Source organism: Lepeophtheirus salmonis, chromosome 1, assembly GCF_016086655.4.
Source record: "Lepeophtheirus salmonis chromosome 1, UVic_Lsal_1.4, whole genome shotgun sequence".
Lineage (NCBI taxonomy): Eukaryota > Metazoa > Arthropoda > Copepoda > Siphonostomatoida > Caligidae > Lepeophtheirus > Lepeophtheirus salmonis.
This window is the reverse complement of record NC_052131.2, coordinates 50,252,983-50,272,294: the sequence shown is the minus strand read 5'-3', so window position 1 is coordinate 50,272,294 and position 19,312 is coordinate 50,252,983.

Genomic DNA, 19,312 nt, shown 5'->3' with positions numbered 1-19,312 from the left:
AGATTGAACTATATCTATGTTAAATATACATATTAGATATACAGGGTGGGCAACATTACTTCCTTTTTCCAAAAGGCAATATAACAAGTTTCATAAATCAGAAAAGTTTTTTTTTTTTCATAATGATATTAGACATTTAAAGTTTTGTTACACACAGTTTCAAAACTCATATTGTGTAGGAGACGTTCCTCATTGTCCATACATTGAATACTTCGAACTTTGATATTTGAACCCTCTAATAGATTGATCTATTTTTAAATCCATGCCAATTTATGCATTTATGTTTTGTAAAATAGCCACACCTGAGATTTTATAAAATAAATATGGCAGCCCTGATTTCTGAGATACGACGAACGGCATTTTGCCTTAAACCATTTCACCTTAAGACGTTTTGTCTTAAACCATTTCGCCTTAAGACATTATGCCTTAAAGCCATTTTTCCTCAAGAATATTTCGCCTTAATATATAAATAAATGAGATTTATACGTCGTTTTTGATATTTTTGGCTAAAAATGATGATCCCTTGGACTTCTTTAATCAAAATATGTAATATGTATTACTATAAAACGCATTAAATGGTTGTTTTCTGTTGGAAAAATGATGGAATCCTGTCCCAAACTTTCAATGCAAACATGATCTTGGATCAGTCTCTGATCAATTCTCTAAGAAGGCTGAATCCATGCATCCCTTTAATTAATCCTTGTTGAAGTTATTATGATCATAGCGGTGTCCCCAGGAGGAGGACTGGAGGGGCTGTATCCCACCCCTCAATTGAAGGAATTTTTATTCTTGCTAGAAAATTTATTTTTGAATTTTTTTTCCCAAAATTATCATATTTGAAATTTAATTTTTTTGTTTTTTATGGATTTTAGAATTTTTTAAAGTTTTAAATTTCAAATTTACTTATAGAATTTTTTTCCAAAAAAAAATCATTTTTTGTTAACAGCTCTGGATTTTTGATTTTTTTTCCAAATAAATGTAATTTTTGAAAATAGCTTCATATTTTTGAAACTTTTCTCCGAAAATTTAATTTTAGGATTTTTATTATAATTAATTTTAGAATTTTTTTCAAAAAACTTAATTTTTGAAATTTAATTAATTTTAAATTTTTTCCAAAAAATCATTTTTGTTAATTTTTGAAATTTAATTTTTTTGAAAAATTTAATTTTGAAAATTTTCTTTCCAAAAATTTAATAATTTTTTTCAAAAAAATATTTATTTTTAATTTTAGAATTTTTCTCAAAATTTTAATTTTTGAAATTTTACATCAAAAAATTTAATATTTAAATTTTTTTCCAAAAAAATCATTTTTTGTTAACAGCTCTCAATTTTTGATTTTTTTCCAAATAAATTTAATTTTATGAGAATAACTACATATTTTGAAATTTTTCTCAAAAATTTAATTTTATAATTTTTTTCAAAAAATTTAATTTTATTATTTTTGAAATTTTTCTCAAAAAAAATTTAATTTTTTTTAATTTTTTTTTCAAAAAAAAATCCAAGACCCCCCAAAAAAAAAAAAAAAATAATTAAATTTTTCAATAATGCCCTTGCGATTCACATCAATCAAAGAGTCCCTGTAGTTTTTGAACTCCCTTCTTCGCCGTAGTCCCTACCTAATCGGTAAAGGACTCATTATTTTCAATTCAACATATACACACTGTTTATCTTTAAAAGTACTCTAAGTTCAAGGTAAGGCCTAAGGTAGTTCAAAGTATCCCTCTTATATATTTTTAATCTGTCCATCTAAGACGAGATTTTCGGTTTGTCGCAAAAAAGTAGAAATTGAAAACTGGAAATATCCTGTAAATTTTTTTAAAGGTACCAGATGATTTTTTTCATTTTTTGTTTGTCTTTAATTTTTTTTATTATTTTTACCTTTTAAATCCATACAAATTAGACTATGCAGGTCACAGGGGATTATGATCAAATACGCGCATTGTTCAAAAATATTTAAATAGTCACTGTGGCCACATTTTTTGGTGGATTTACTTAAAAATTGACTGGAATTGTACATATGAATGTTGAGAAAGAGCTCATTTGATGTATCCGTCTCCAGCATCAATCACGGTCTAGTTCTAGGCCAGGAAGGAGGAGCAGGCGTTGATAATATATGTCTTTGGTATGTAGGCCATTGTTTCCCTTCATAGCGTGATATATTGAATTTGTTTTAGATTCAGCATATCCCAAGAAAAAAATAATCCATCAAATTAAGATCCAGACTGGCTGAAGGTCCATATTTCTTTCCAATGAAGTAGTTTTGCAGCTGATGACGGATTTGGGGACTTCAGTCACCAGAAGACCCTTAAAAATCTTTTGTATAGTCAGGCTTGGAACGCCAGTCACATTTAAGACGTTCCAATTTGAAATCTTCATTTTGTTGTGGACAAAAATCATCATCACGGCGCATTGCCATTCCTCCTCTGTAAATTCAATCTTATTTCAGTCTAGAGCAGATGTTGCCATGATGCCCAAAACTTATGTAAAGTTTTTTAATTCAGCAACATTTCGGTGTACAAAAAACTATAGTAATTAATAAATAATAATGAAAAGGAGATTTAATAATATCTGGTGGAGCATAATCTCTAATCAAGCAACCTTTTGTAATGAAAAACATCCTTTTTGATGAGAAATTCTTGTTGGTCAACTCAGATGAACTTTGTACAATTATAAAGCTATAATATTTGTCGTAGTTTAATTTTATACCAACATCACCTAGTATTTTAAGCAACTCTTCAATTTTAGGATAATATTTTTAAATACCAAAGAAAATGATAGATCGAGTGAATGTATACAAATCAAAATCGGAGAAAAACAAAACAGACGATAAAGTTCATTAATCAATTGTTGATTAATGATAAGTTAATCATATTGATACAGGGGCGTTCACAGGATTATATATATTTCGTTTTTGGAATTCTATTGAAAAAAAATTACCTTAATCCAAACAATGGGAACTTCAAAGCCACTATCAGCATACACTGGGACGCCATGACAGAGGACTACATCTGCAGTAGGTGCCGGGCTTTCCACGGCCACCTGTAAGCCATAATTACCGCTGAGGACGCCTACATTAATTATTTAGAGAGCTCTGACAAACGTCTTTTTATATGATTAATTTTATTGAAACTCTATTATTAATGAATAAAACATACCTGATTGAAGTGTAAAATTTAAAAGTGTTCAGATTTTAATAGACCACTTGTTATGCTTTAGATATCATTGTTTACAACCAACATAAGTAAGATGAAAATGCAAATAACATCAATTTGAAGGGCTAATTTCGTCTTATAAATGACTGTTGTTACTGATGGGATTCACAAATGACTCATTGTTTAACCTCTTAAGTACAAATGAGTAACCATTTGTGTAAAATAGAAAGTGCAAGTCATTGTAGCAAGAATAATTATGAAATGCCACAGTATTTTGTTGTCAACTGTCGAGTATTCGAAACGCTGATTTGAAGAATGCCGAACAATTATCTATATTAATAGGGGACATTTTGACTGTATGACGTCGCCTCATTTTTGTGTGGGCTTGTTATCTTAGAACTACGTGACTATTTTATCCAAGGAATTAAAATGTTGAAAAGAGCTTCTGTAGCTAAAGCTCGGTGGGGTCATATTAAAAAAGCATAGAAAATGGAAGTATATATTATTGATACTAGATACTTTTAAATTTGGAAAATGTAAGGATAATTTATATTACAATTTATTTCCAAAATTAATTCTGCAATTTACAAAACTTTTGCTCTTAGATATAGGGATACATAATGAAGTATAACACTACAACCAACCCCGTCCAGCTTCAACGATAGCCTCCAACATGGCCCTAAACTCTGCACAAGCCTTGATGGGGAACTCCTCTTCCATTTTGGCCACTCCCTCGAGAACAAAAACCCACAGGGAGTCAAAAGTAATGTGTGCAGTTTTATTGGACTCTTTCTCCATGACGCCTAAGACATAAGAGTCCAAGGGGATCAGAGCCACCGAGCTAGAATGTCACATTTCCTTTCCCCAAAACACAAAGGTCTTAAAAATGTTATTTTTCCCAGAATAAATCCTGTTCCAATAACTTGATTTGGACAAATTGCACCAATTTAACATTCAAGGGTGAAAACAGAAATTTTAACATCAATTTAAGCTCTCTAGCATAATTATATAGAGAGTTATTTGTGTGGTTAGGCGTGCAACCAGTACGGAGGCACACAATAATGGCCACACGGCGTTTGTATGGGGAGGACATCACAAGGGTTTTGTATTTTTATTATACAGTTTTGTTAGTTGAATCTGATGAGCAGACTTTCATTAACATAAATATCAGGGTTGCTAAGATAATAAGGTCTAAACTTGCTCCAAATTTAAAATACCATCCTCTATTATTAAAGGGAAGTATGTCTGTCTGCTTGTTCCCGCCTAATAACTCCGAGCAATGTCGGTTACTCCCACTAGTTGAATAATAATATCAGATGGAAAGAATGGATTTAATATCAAATAGTTTTAGAACCGCTTTCTGTTTCATTTTTGGAAGAAATATTACCTTATACAATAGGGGTACGATGTGGAATATATTTTTGTAGTTTTTTTTGTTTTTTTTGTTAACTAGATATCTTAGAAGTAGCTAACTTTTTTCAAGGGATATAGATAGTAGTAGGGTTTTCAAAATTCTATAAATTTGGAATAAATTGTTTAATTAATTCCAGAGATAGAGCAAATTTAAATATAATTTCCTTGGCTTAAAATGCACTCAAATTTAACTACACTCTCTCTTCAATAAATAGCTCAATTGTTATATTTTGATGTTCAAAATGACAAATATATATATATTACATGTACTTGAGTCCATTGAGTCCACGAGACCGTCTGATTGCTGACTGTGAGCATGTTCATGATGCTGGTGTGTCCGATGCAGACTAAAAGCAGCAACCTCCTTTATTTCAACTTCCATTTCTAAGTAAGAGTATTTTATATGACCTAAACAGCGGACTTTCCTTCTAAAGCACGGCTAGATTTTTTATCTACTCTCAACCTCGACTTTCAAAAGGGAAAGGAAACTTTAGAAAAACAACAACATATTATTCTTAGTCTTTACTTTTATTTATTATTTAGAGAATAGTTATCAATTATGATATAACTTGAATTGATAATCATATAAATAAAACGAATGATAAAAGAAGGCCCTTGATTTATAAAAATCAATAAAATATATGTAATACCTTTTCAGAGTTCATAATAAGATAGAGTCAGCTTCCTCAAAGCATTTACGTGTCAACCTAAAGGACTCTAGGGAAAGGTCTTTACGGAAAAAATGAATAATTCAATCTAAAAATAAGGAAGGCTATGATCATAACACACGGTGTATTCTCGCTAGCACAAAAAAAAAAAGTTTTGTTGTCAACTGTTGATTCCCTCTTCTTCCTTGATACGACATGGCTATTTCATAACTTATTATTTTTCATAAGAACAGGAATATCCCTTGCCATTTATATAGTATATAAATTTTGGCTATTTTTTCATAGAAATAATATAATAACTAATCATAACTACTCTTTTAATCAAATACTCCTAAGCATTATTATAATACAGTATCAAATAAAATACCATGTATTTTAATCATACGTAATTTATTTTAAAAATGGATAAGAAATCATATGACAGAGATGGTTTGCGAGCATATAGCATATATAAATAGCAGTTGGTATGATTGACTTATTTGGCCAACTACCAGATAATTTTGGTGATTTTTTCGGTTCCTTTTTGGAGGAAGGTTGCGTGATACATTAAATATAACGCCTTCAACAAGGACATATAATATCGTGTCATTGTTGTGACGTAGTCGCACATGTTCTTCTCTCTTCACCAGGGGGGCTGTTCACACTGACTGCGTGGCTGGATCAACATGTTGCAGCTTTTAATTTTAAGCCAATCAGAATTGAAAACTACTAAATCCTACCTTCCTTGTCTTAAGTGTCCACTCTTTGCCTAGATTCCTTTCAGTCAACCTTAATGAAAACAGCTGAAAGGAATATACATCACATCTTTGTTGATTCGAAAAAGCGGGAAACTATTACGTCAAAAAGTTTGAACCGGATGTTTAGAAAAATACCACTTACGAAACCTCTTACATTTTCATTTTTAATAACAATTCAAGACTTTTCGAACATTCTTTATGAGTGTCATTTAAATTTCATGATTGTTGCTTTATTTATATTAGAGTCATTCCAAGCCAAATCGATCATTCAAAAACTGCACAATTATTGATTTTTTTTTCAAATTTGCCACATATTTTAATATTTGTTAAAATGCATCTCTAAAACATTATTCTATATGTTAATGATGCATTCAAATTACCAAATACAAATTTGAGTGAAATTAAAAATACAAGTCAAAATATTGACCTCGTGACCTTATGGGTAAAAACTCATTTTGTTGGAACAAAAGGATACAGCAATTATCTATTAAATGGTTTTAAAAGTAGATTCATATCTTTAAAAACATTCCAAATATAGCAATTTAAAAATAGGTTAGGTGGCGTCAAAGCCTAAACTTTAGAAGCCTCTAGATCCTGAACCAGACGAAAAAAGCCTACAAATTTTGATTTTTGAGTTTTAAACTAATATTAAAATATTGTCCCAATTTGAAAAAAAAAATCGAAGATGATGCTGTGAAAAATGTCTTTTTCTTGATTGATTGCACTTGGAATGTCCCGTTAGAGAAAATGGGACTGTTGGGATTGTCTCGTGTAGGAGCTGTTCGTCGCTTCCTCCCACTAAGAAACGTGGATTCAAAAATAAATATCAAAAATGCCATAAATCAAAAAGTATGTTCTTAATGCGTATTTCAAAATAAAATATGTCACTTAATATTGATTCTAAAGAGTTGAATGAATTATGTATGTTTCAGTAATCTAAAAGAGTTGTCGTCTTATCCAATAGTTATATATAAATTATCAATTTACTACGCAATAATTATCTATATATTTAAAAAAAATAATTGGGAATGCGTTTCAGTCATGAATAATTGTGATAATAAATATATAATTAAAGTTTCTTAACCTTAGCGAAAAATAAAATAGGGTTATTCTACGCCAAGTTTACATACTTTTTTGCAATTTATGGCATAATCACCACCAACTTGGATGTTTTTTGGTGAGCTGGCTTTTCTATATGAAAGAAGTGAGTGTGTGAAATATTAGGTTCCTGTAATTCACCTAGGCCGTTCTAGACCCGTTCAAAGTTAGGCCAAATGCGTTGGAGTTCTGGTCCGGCCTTCAAAATGACGCCCCTGCCAAGCAGCAAACCCGATTTTGTTTTATTTAGAACATAATAATGTTATTTAATAAAATATCTGAATTTTCAATTAAATATTATGGTACTTACCTAAATATGAATCCCAATTTATTTTATTAATCTACAAAAAATATATATATTATATAAAAGACGAGTGTATACATAGAAGGTAGTATAAAAGGGGCTCTACATACTCTTGTCGATGCTTTCATTGCAAGTGATCCGATTAAGATCCCACTCTGAATTTTGGATATGTTTGAAAACATATATTGAGACATGTTCTACCTAAATTAAAACAAAATCGGTTTTGCTACTTGTCTGTACACTTGACGTGGAATGAACCAAGTTCAAGATCATGTATACTTCAAAATATCAAAAGATAAAGGAATACTTTGGAACTCTAAAATAGTTTGGAAGTTTTTTTATTACTTTTTGATGAATATCCCTAAAAATATCTGAATACCTCTCCACTACAAATTATTATTATAATTAGTTGATTTTATAATTCAGATTCACAAATCCTAATAATATTATCACACTTATTTTGCTCACGGAACATTTCTTATTATAATATCATGCAACCTTTGATGATTTTCCATTTTTATAGCTAATTTGTCAAATAGAGTGTTCTCTATTTTGTAAAGTTGACGAAATCCCAAAATTATCATGGATAACGAGATGTCTCAAACTTTTCATGTAAAACGGACACTATAAAATTTGTGGCTATCAAAGGATGTGTACTAGACATGGATCAAGATTTATATAAAAGTTTGTGAGATCAGTCGTACTTTGTCCACATTTGTCTTATTGTACAAAAAGGCCCACATTATGTACCTGAAAATTTTCTTGAAAAAATCCTGGATTAACACTGATTTTATTTAAGATTAGACATTCAATCGAAAAATCCATCAATGGAGCTTAAAATATTTTATGAGGTCATTACCAACAACTAAACACAACTCGTGTCTATGATAATTTTGGTTTAGGTCAACTTTTGAAATAGCTAAAACTCTATTGTGGACGAGCTGAAATTTTAAAAGTCAACGAAACCTCAGAAGCTCACTGTTTTCTATTAATAATAACGAAGTAGAGCTATCTGGACACTTTAGCAGTCCTTCATAAAAACATTGATGAATGATATAAATAAATAATCGTATTTGACTTTTTGAACAGAGAATGAGTTCCAAGGCGTACATTGTAATATTTTAGATCTAAAAATAATAATGTACATACCATTACATTAATATAACTAAACCCGTCTCTATATTATCATTTTGTTGTAATGACATTATGGAAACAAATTATTTGATTTAAAAAAATTATTTTTTACAAATATTTAAAAAAAAAAAAATTAAAAAAGCCTTACTCATTTATTTTTTGTAATATTTTTTAATTGGAGAATTAGTTTATTCTCAAAAGAAAGTAATATAATCTCTTCATTTCAAAGACGAAGATTTTTAAACTGAATATGTATGTTTGGACAAACCTACATATAAAATACATTTTGTTGAAGTAAGATGTATTACCGTCATTTAATATTTAAAATACTTCTATAGTTAAGCTCAATACAGGACAAACATCAAAAATTATCATCTTTATCTGAACTGAGGGAAAAACTGGATTTGAATAGCATTCCAAATGGTATTCGTGGTCTTCAATCATTGGATTAGTTTGATCATATCAGTTAACTTAAAATTAGTAGATCAAATTTGAAGGTTTCTTTGAAAGAAGTTACGGTATTGTCCTATTAATCCTGGAGTCAAAAATGCTCATTCCAACTAATGAGGATGAGTTTCACAAGGAGGGTAATGTCCACTAAAGAAAAACATTTGCTGTTTCGTAACAAAATTTGACATCTTAAATCTTATATGATGACAATGATGTATATATTTACTTATGCCCCTTTTGATTTGGGAAGAAACGATGACTCTTAAAGACTAACTGCTGTTCAAAAACATACTTCTTTACTTTTTACGAGTTACAAACCTTTAATTAATGGCATTATTATTAATAAAAGGCTTTATACATTATAATAAATATAAAAGAACGCTGATTACTTTAAATAATCCTTGTAAGACTGTATTTTTCTTTAATTTCAAACTGCTCCATTTGGTATTTTGTGTACTCATTTTCAAAATTTTAGCGCTCTTTTGTTTGATAATTTTGCCCAAAAAAATCGCTCCATAATCCTAAGTCTAGTCTAGTGATCATCCATTTAGTGTAGTAATTAGTGTTTGATCGGTCAAAAAAACCTAAAAAGACTGCAATCCTATCAGTCTGGGTCCTAATAAAATTTTTCAGTGCTGGCACCGATCCTTATTGGTGGTTTTGTAGAAACTACATAGTTACTACTACTAAGTTTTATCATAATTCATAACCTCTTTCAAAGAGACAAGATACCTGAAGTTAAAAGTAGGAAGATTGTGGATAGAACTTATTATGAACTTAATTACTCTGCTCCGATACATTTTCAAATTATTAGGGTTACCGAGTTGATTTCCGTTGTTTATATATAACATGCCCAAAAATCATTTATTTTCATCACTATATATAATTTGCCTGCAGGCAAATTTTTCTACTGATGGCAACTTTCTTAAGGTTAATATTCCTAGAATCATTTATTTTATAATGGGTTCCTTCCGTAAACGAAATTGTATTACATTACACCGATAGAGTTAAACTCTAAGTAGTCCATGGGCCTTCGGAGGAATGTATTTTTTTAATTTTTTTTTTTTTTGGGGGGGCTTTGTTGTAGAATTTTTTTTTTTTTAAATCAAAAAATTCAAACTTTTGGAAAATTTAGAAATTACAAAAAAAAAAAAATATTCCAAAAATTCACAGCTGTTCAGAAAAAATTAAATTTTGGGAAAATAAATCAAAATCCACATATATTCACGCAAAAAAAAAAAATGAAATAATTTCGAATTTATTTTTAAAATCTACAGCTCTTCATTAATAAAATTTAAAAAATAAAAAATTTTCTACAAAATTTTAGAAATACACTGTTATTTTCGAAAAATTAATTTTTTATGAAAAAAAAATCTAAAAGCCACTGTCAGAAAAAGTTAAATTTTTTTGGAAAAACATTTCAAAAATCCCCACTTATTTACAAAAAAAAATGTCATTATTTAAAAAAAAAAATTAAAAATCTATAACTCTTCACTATTAAAATTTTAAAAATTAAATTTTGAAATTTCTTTTGTTAAGGAATCCACTGTTATTCACAAAACATAGGAAATTATTTTGAAAAAAATTTTAAAAATCCACAGCTTTTCACAAAAAAATGAAATTTAAAAAAAAAAATTCAAAAATTAAATTATAAATATTCAATTTTGGACAAAGTTTCTAAAATTTTAAAAAACAAATTATCTATTTTTTTTTAATTTGAAACATTTATTGCTATTCACAGAAAAATTGGATTTTTTGGATATTGAGGGGGGGGGGGCTAAAGCCCCTCCAGCCCACCCTTTGCCGAAGCCTCAGTAGCATCCATCATATTCTTTAATCTTACCATTGGAGTTAATTAAACATTAAATAATATATTATAAGCTCATGAAAATTTAGAAGTAGGATTTTTATTCCCTCAAATATTAGTGTTGAATCCTTGAGTACAAGGATTATTCAAGGCCAGTTTGAAGGAAGTAGAAAATATTATATTTAAGTATGTAAGTATAACTGGTTTTATATTAAAGATAATAATAGTTTTTATGGACATTAAGTCCATTAACATGCTTTGGTGATCAACTGAGGGAGTGAGAAATATGTAGAGATTCAGTTCCAAGAGGAATACATATAAGGTGTAGCAACAAAGCTTCCTTTTTCCAAAAGGCAATAATGCAAGTTTTATAAATTAGATAAGTTTTATTTATAATTTTATAATGGCAGTAAACATTTAAAGTTTTGTTTGAATAGTTTTAAAAATTCTATTGGACAGGTGACGTCCCCCACCCCAATCATTCATACACCAAACTTTGGTCTTTTAATACCCGGTGATTTTTTTTATATTTCTCTGTAAATAACTTTTTATTAAATGGCTTTTAAAAATAAATATATTTTATAAAAAAATGAAATATTTAATTAACAACATATCTGATTTATAAATCATTCATAATAGGCAATTTTGAAAAGGTCTTAAAAATGTTGGGTTTTCCGGAATAAAACCGGGTTTAATTACTTGATTTGGACAATCTGAACCAATTTAAAATTATTGCATGACACTTAATTTGCACATAAATTAAGATTAATGTTTAGTTTAGAGAAAGTCATAAATATTCTTTTCTACTCATAATAATATTTTTATTGATAATTAATTAAACAAAACCATGTTAAGTGTAATTTTTTAAAAGTACTTTAAATTTAATTTAAGCTCAATTTGATTAAGTAAAATCTAATAACTTTATGATGTATAATAAATAAATACTGGAAATTGTCTATTTTGAGGTAATGATCAAAATAAAATGCTCGTTGTAATTCAATTATCTACCAAAATTGAAAATGGGCGTTATTTTTAAATGAATGTTTCCTTTTATTATAACTTTTAAAGTAGGTAACAAAAACTATTCTTTAATTATCAATTAATCAAACATCAACTGCAAAATATTTACATAAATATATAATTTTTACTTATAATTTGCAAAAATAAGTCATTACAATTGCAATTTACTTGGTAATCTTGATAAACAGAAAGAACAAATAAAATATTACAATCCTTACGAGTGTTTTTGGAATATTATAAGACTGAACTTCGTTGCCATTTTTAAAGAAATCCGTTAAAAACATTTGGTTCAATATTTTTAGAAGTGAGGTCATATGTTTACGTCAGATTAAATACTCTCGTTATTCACACAACTCAAGGGATTTCACTTTTTTTGAATGTAAACTTAGTAGGCTCTATAAAGTTATATGTAACCTTGGTAGTGGTTTATGACCGTCAGCCGGCTCTTTTGCAATGGGTGGGTTCAGGTGTTTTTTAATACTAAAATGTAAGTCAAAAAAATGAGCAATTTGAATTAACGTGATAAAATGTGAGTATATGAGGATTACTACAGCAACTTGTAAAGATCTAATAAAAAATTACATTTGAATTTTTAATCCTATTTAATAATATTCGAACTAAAGGGTTGTATATTTTATATAAATTTTATTAGTTAATTAGTTCATAATAGACATAAACAAAAAACGAATTTAAATATACTTTTGTAAAAGCGAAATAAAAAAGGTTTGGTATGACTACAGCAATCTAAAAGTATCTAATTTTTTACCTAAATATTTAGTAAATATATTCTAACTATATAACCATTCACCAAATACACTACTTTTGCAGCATGTTGTGCTGTTAAGGCATTTGCTATTTCAGAGGTTTCCCTTTTCTTTGCAATTGCACCAATTCAAGCATTGTTCATTTCCATCCAACTGAATTGATGCGGTCAGTCACAATGTTTTTCTACTTCTCCCTGGGAACTTCATCAACACTGAGGAATGACTCCTTTTAAGCTATTTTTAAGACATCATTTTTGTCCCTAATATATAATATTCCTTCTCTGCTACATGGCTCACAACAGCCAAGACGGCCGCTAATTGAAACTTGGACTTTGACACATTGTCCAACCTCACTCTCCTTAAACTATTCGGAGAACAGTTGCATCATTCTTTTTTGCTTGTGATTAGATCCTCTCTGTTGCACTTGGTCGTCCTCAGCAGATTTTAAATGTGATATGTACAGTCATCTTCATTTTCCCACATGGGTACGCTGGAATGTCATGTTCGCAGATGGAAATTTTTTGTTCTCTCGACACACATTGTTGACAAAATACCCATTTCTTGTCATCAACCGGTGTTCTCTCTATGACCTCCACTTCGACCCTTTCCTGGTCTATATTTCCACACATCTCCAATAGATACTAATCGTGGTTATATCACACTTTTGGATAAAGTCCGACCTTTATCGGATGATCATACATTACTTGGTATGAAATTCGCCCAATAACAGAGTGAAAGCCGTGATTCTTGGCATACTGAGCAAACCACTGTCTATCAGCCAATTTGTCTTGTTGTCACGTTGCCACATCAAAAGAATGTCTCCATTAGCACTCTCAAGTGATTCATGAGATTCCATGCACAATCCGTATTATATACTATTGGAAGGGGTAGTTAATGTTCAATGAAGTCGTGGTGGTGGATAATGACCCATTTTTTCGACCAGCTGTTAACTTGTACAACCCATGGGCAGGGGTATATAATAGTATATTTAAAGGTGTCTTTAATGCTCAGCGAAGCAGTGGCGGCGGGTACTAATCTACCCAGTGTTGATAGTTTTTGATCCTCCTTGTAGACATTCAGTTCACTTGCGTAGCCCGTCGGCTGTGGTCTATTTTAAAATATTAGAAAGGGTCCTTGCTACCTCGGATATTTGTTCCGATATATTTTAATCCACCTTAGAACCAGCTGTCAGCCTGCACAACCTATCGGTCGAGATATATTTTGCAAAATAAAATGTATCTTTGGACAATTTCTTATCATACTTTAGTTTGATTGCCTAAATACAATATATATTTCAAAGAAAATGTGCTAGATCAGGAATGTCTAACCTTTTAAAATAATGGGCCACAGAAACTATGTATTAAGATAAATTTGATTAAAAATAGCTTCATAAAATGAAAGTATTAAATCCAAAAATGTATTTCAATTTTAGACCAAATATAACAAAAGGCCAAGTCTAATTTTTCGAGGCAAAACTGCTTAAAAAAGATAATGCGGTAACCCTGTTGGAATTTCTGACCCTAAAAAATACAGTCAATGTTTTTTTCGATGTTTGTACGTATTATGAGCGTTCTACACGTTTTGATGATGTAACGACAATTTTTCAAAAAAATAAAAAACAACTACTGGAAGTGAGACTGAGTAATGGGCCACACCTTAACATTAGATGGGCTGCAATGCAGACTGCGATCCACAGGTTGGTCATCCCTGTATTAGATTATAAAATTGTTTGCAATGAAATTGTATCTTAATCAAATCATAAATGATTAAATTACTTGCAATAAAGAATTTAATAATCAAACTACATACAATCATTTCACCTGGAAATGAAGTTAAAATAATCATTGACCACTCGATTTGAAATTTTATAGATTACGCGTGCATTTTGCATATTAGCCGGTCTAACGGGCATTTTGGAAAATCCCCGATTTTCCACATAGCCCGTAACATATATATATATAATCTTGCGTACGCCCCTGCTCCACCTGAATATCATGAATTAGTCTGTAAGTAATTTAGCCCTTCATTAATACCTAAGTTGAATTCATCGAAGAAAAGACAAAATTTGTACTTCAAATGATTTTAGTCGACCGCAAAACAGACATCTCACGAAGCGTTAGCATACTATTGGCAGAACTTTTGTTTGTCAAATGAAATTTCGTTTTTTCGTGCATAGACTATCTATTTCATATAGGTAAATTAATGAGTTTTTTTTGCAGAAAAATATTATTTCTAAAATTATATTCATCAATGACCATTTTATACACACAATGGAGTTGTAAATGGTTCGAATTTAGTTTGAATCTTTACTGTACTAGTACTTTATATAAATTTAAAAATTTATTTGACACTTGATGTAATTGTATAATTTGGTTAATTGCGGTACGTATGGTTCGATCCACCTCCATGGAAAGGTCACTGCTCCTAACAAAAATAATATGCGTGTTCTTCAATCCAATATGAATAATCTATCATGTCAAATGATAATTAATTGATAACAGAGTAGTGATTATCACTTTTTCAATTCAAGTTGCTATCGTGTTTATTTATTATTTAATGTATTTGAAGTACTACAACAGTAAAGATTCGAACCACATACTACTTCGTTGTGTTTATATAATGATCATTGCTGAATATAATTTTTTAAATTCATTTTTGTAAAAGAAAACTAATTACCTATATGACTATTACCGAGCCGTCAAAAGTTTTGAAACATTACTTTAATTGCGTTTTGAGAAGTGTTGGTTAATTTTATGCAAAAGCTTCTTTAACAAAAAAGAACAGCTGATTGTTTACCTTTTGAACTCTTCATTTTCAAAGTTCCTAAGATAAATATGAACGAAGATGGAGTAAAAAAAGGAAATAAGTAGCACATTTAGTCTACGCCGGATTTAGCAATTCTGATATTGTAAAGACCCTTAATGTCTGCAGAACTTCCGTCTGGAGGGTCAGGGTTGAGGTCAAAAATGGTGAATGACCTTAGTATGGTATAGAATAGAAGCCGAAAGCCGATCAAATTAAAGCCTGAAATGACAAAAAATATTTTTTGAAAAATACGGAGATGAGGATAACTGACCGCGAAGAAGCGGTCCGTGAGCCGTTCCACGGTGTCCAATTCCATTAAAAAAACTAGAGGCAAGTCTCTCAGACATACTAAAGGACATTTGCTTACTCAACAACAACAACAATTACGATTTGAGCCGTGCAACAAGCTTTACAATGACCTGAGGTATCAATGGAACATAATTTTTTTCTTCTCGAACGAGAAGACATTTTACAGTGGATATCGTGTACAATAGGCAAAATGATCGTGTCGTATGTTTTGGAGAAGTCAATCTCAGCCTCTGTGAAGGGTTCACCACCAAACATCCGGCCCCAGTAATGATGCTCGGCATTCTTTCATCTGAAGGTCACAAAATGAAGCAAATTTGGTCCCCCGTAGTATACAAATGGACTAGCAAGGATTACTTGATAATTTTGCAAACAAAAGTGCCTAGATTCGCAAAATTACAAAGCAATCAAAGAAAGCCAATTATTGCTTTCAACAGGACTGTATACATTGCAGAAATCGTGCAGGATTGGATGTAAAAAAAATGAATTTCTGGCTGAAGGACTTCTCGCCACCGCAGAGTCCCAACGTGAATCCCTTTGATTACAGCATATGGGTGCAAAGTGAAAACAGGGCCTGTAGACAAAGACAAAGCAGTATTTTTAGTCCCTAAAACAATTGGCTGAGAAAGAGTGGCAATCAATGTCGAAGCACTATGTTGTGAACGTGTGTAAAGCCTTCTTGGATCGTGGGGAGAGTGTGATTGGGGGCCAAAGTTGTTCAAATTCATAAATAATGTTCTCTAATGAGTAATAAACAAGTTCTAATTTAAAAAGTTATCTAGAATTTCATTTAAAGCCGCTATGTGTAATTAATTGTTCACTGTTCGTTATGTTCCAAGACTTTCTGACGGCCCGGTATGGTATGTAATCAATACCTAATTATCATAATAACATTTTAAATTAAATTAAAATATACAATTGTATATTCCAATATATTATATAATATTTTTCGGCGAAATGTCCAAAATAGTCCTTCAGGGCAATTTCCATCCGGCTAATTGTTCTAGAACAGGGATTCTCAACCTTTTTTTTAGCGATGTACCAGTTGTAAAATATTTATCTAACCATACTTACAAGCACAAAACATTTTTAGTTTTAGTGACAGGGGCTTCTACAGCATTATATTTTGGGGGAAGTCTTGGTTTTGGATTATTTTTGAAAAAAAAATTAAAAAAAAATTCAAAATTTTGGGAAAAAATTCCAAATTAAAATTTTGGGGAAAAAAAAAAATTAAATTTTTGGGAAGCTTTTGGAAAAAAGCTTCAAAAAAATTTTTTTTTTCAAAAGAATTTCTATATATTTAAATTTTGGAAAAAATTTGAACTAATTAATTTTTTCGAAAAAAATTTCCAAAATCCATATTAATTCTCGAAAATTAAAATTGTTTTGCAAAAAAAAAATACAAAATCCACAGCCAATAACAAGAAAATTAATTTTTTTGGAAAAACATTACAATAAAAAAAAATCCTTATTTTTTTGGGGTTGAGGGGGGGCTGCAGCCCCTCCAGCCCACCCCCTGCAGACTCTCCTGAGTTATGCACCACTTGTAAAATTTTCTTTCAAAATCTCAAGTACCCCTTGGAGTGCTCCAAGTATCCCAAGAGGTACGTGTAGCCCTATATGAGAACCATAGTTCCTGAACCCTAAAAAAGAAATTATTTTTAACCCAGGAAATATGTACAGAAATAGGTCACTAGGTCAGCGTTCTGTTTTTAAAAGTTTTGAATGAAGGAACGGAAATAAATTAACAAATGTGCTCCTGAAACGTAAATGTTTCATAAATGAACAGATGAACGGAACAATCTAAACAGATCCAAGCCCGAGTAAATGACACTCATATAATAAGTAATTATGACCATTTGGACGTGAAGTGCCGATTACTTCTATAGGAAGGGATCTCCTCATTTGACCGATTTGGAACTACGTCCAACATAATAATTATTAATAATAAATAATCTATAAAATAGACATGAATTAACGATTTTTCAAAGTCAATTAAATTATATATAATATTGAAGTACGTAGGTATATATATACATTTGGCCCATTCTACATATTTTAAAGTATGGAAAAAATAGGAATGACCAAAATATTATTTAGATATGAAATGACCATCAAATAATGCTGAAAATATTTTTAATACAATGGACATTTTTGACGGTAATGTTTCGCTAATATTTTATTGGTTTTATTGTAGATATTTCAGATACTTCATACTCTTATAAATTTAAGAGACGTGATCTCCTTTGTTGAGGTTGGCCTTTAATAATTTTTGACTTTACTTTTGGTTTTATAATTTGTTAATAATTATAAATAAATCAATTAGTCGAATTGCAATTACAAGGGCGTCCGTAGGATTATATATATGTATATTTTTAAAGGGGGGGGGTTGGAATTAAATAATTATAAAAAAAATTGAAAAATAACAATTTTCTGGAATAAAAATAGAAAAATTAAATTTTTGAAATTATTTTTCAAAAATATATATCCCTTCACACACGATTTAATTTCTTGGACAAAAAATTCAAAAATCCATATCTATTCAGAAAAAATATACTTTTTTGTAAAAAAATGATAAAATTATATTTTAAATACATGAATAAAATTTTTTGAAAGAATTAAATTTTTTTCAAAAATTCGAAGCTATTCTCAAAAAATTAAATTTTTTGAAGTTCTTTTTTCAAAAAACAATGCTGTTAAAAATTATGAAATTTATTGGAAAATAAATTCCAAAATTAAATTTCAAATATAAAATTTTCTAAGAAATTTTTCAAAAATCTATAGCTATTCATAGACAATTTTTGAAAATTGTGAATTTTTGAAACTTTTTCCATAAAATTTAATTATTAATTATTTTGGAAAAAAATTCAGAGTTGTTCAAAAAAAAAGGAAATTTTTTTCCAAAAAATTTCTAAAATTAAATTTCAAACATAAAATTTTTTCGAAAATAATTTCAATGATTAAATATTTCATAGAAAAATATCAAAAATTCATAGCTATTCAAAGACAGTTAAATTTTTTGGGAAAAAAAATTGAAAAATTTAAAATTTAATTTCAAATATTATACATTATTTAGTAAGAATAAAAAGTTGCTTAATTTGGGGTGGAGGGCTATAGCCCATCCAGCCTCCCCTGCAGAAGGCCCTAAATTATTTGTTGAGGAAATGCTCCATGGAAAGTTTTTTTTGTACCTAGGTACAACTTATTTCTACTTCAACCCTTATAAAGTATTGTTACTTACTCTATCTTATTATTTTTTTTTTCAATCTGAAACTGTAAATTTAATGCATATTACAAATCTAATATAAAAAAATCCACTTAATGAAATAAGCGACGGTAAATACAAATTTAGTAGCTATTTCAGTAGAGGTTTGATGAATTTAATGATTTTTTTACACTTCAAATTTATTCAATGTGAGAACTGAGGCGTAGAATGGCAGTTATTTTATAAAATATACGCAACCTCATCAAAACTGATGGGTACTGATTTGATTTCTAAAACTCCTATAAAGTAATGAATATTGCATAAAAATGTAATCAAAATAAAATAAAATAATAATAACAAATGATATCTTGTTATATTATGTGATTAAGATTATTTGAAGATAAGGATTTGTTTTTATCCAATGTCTTATATTTATGAGTGCATTTTTA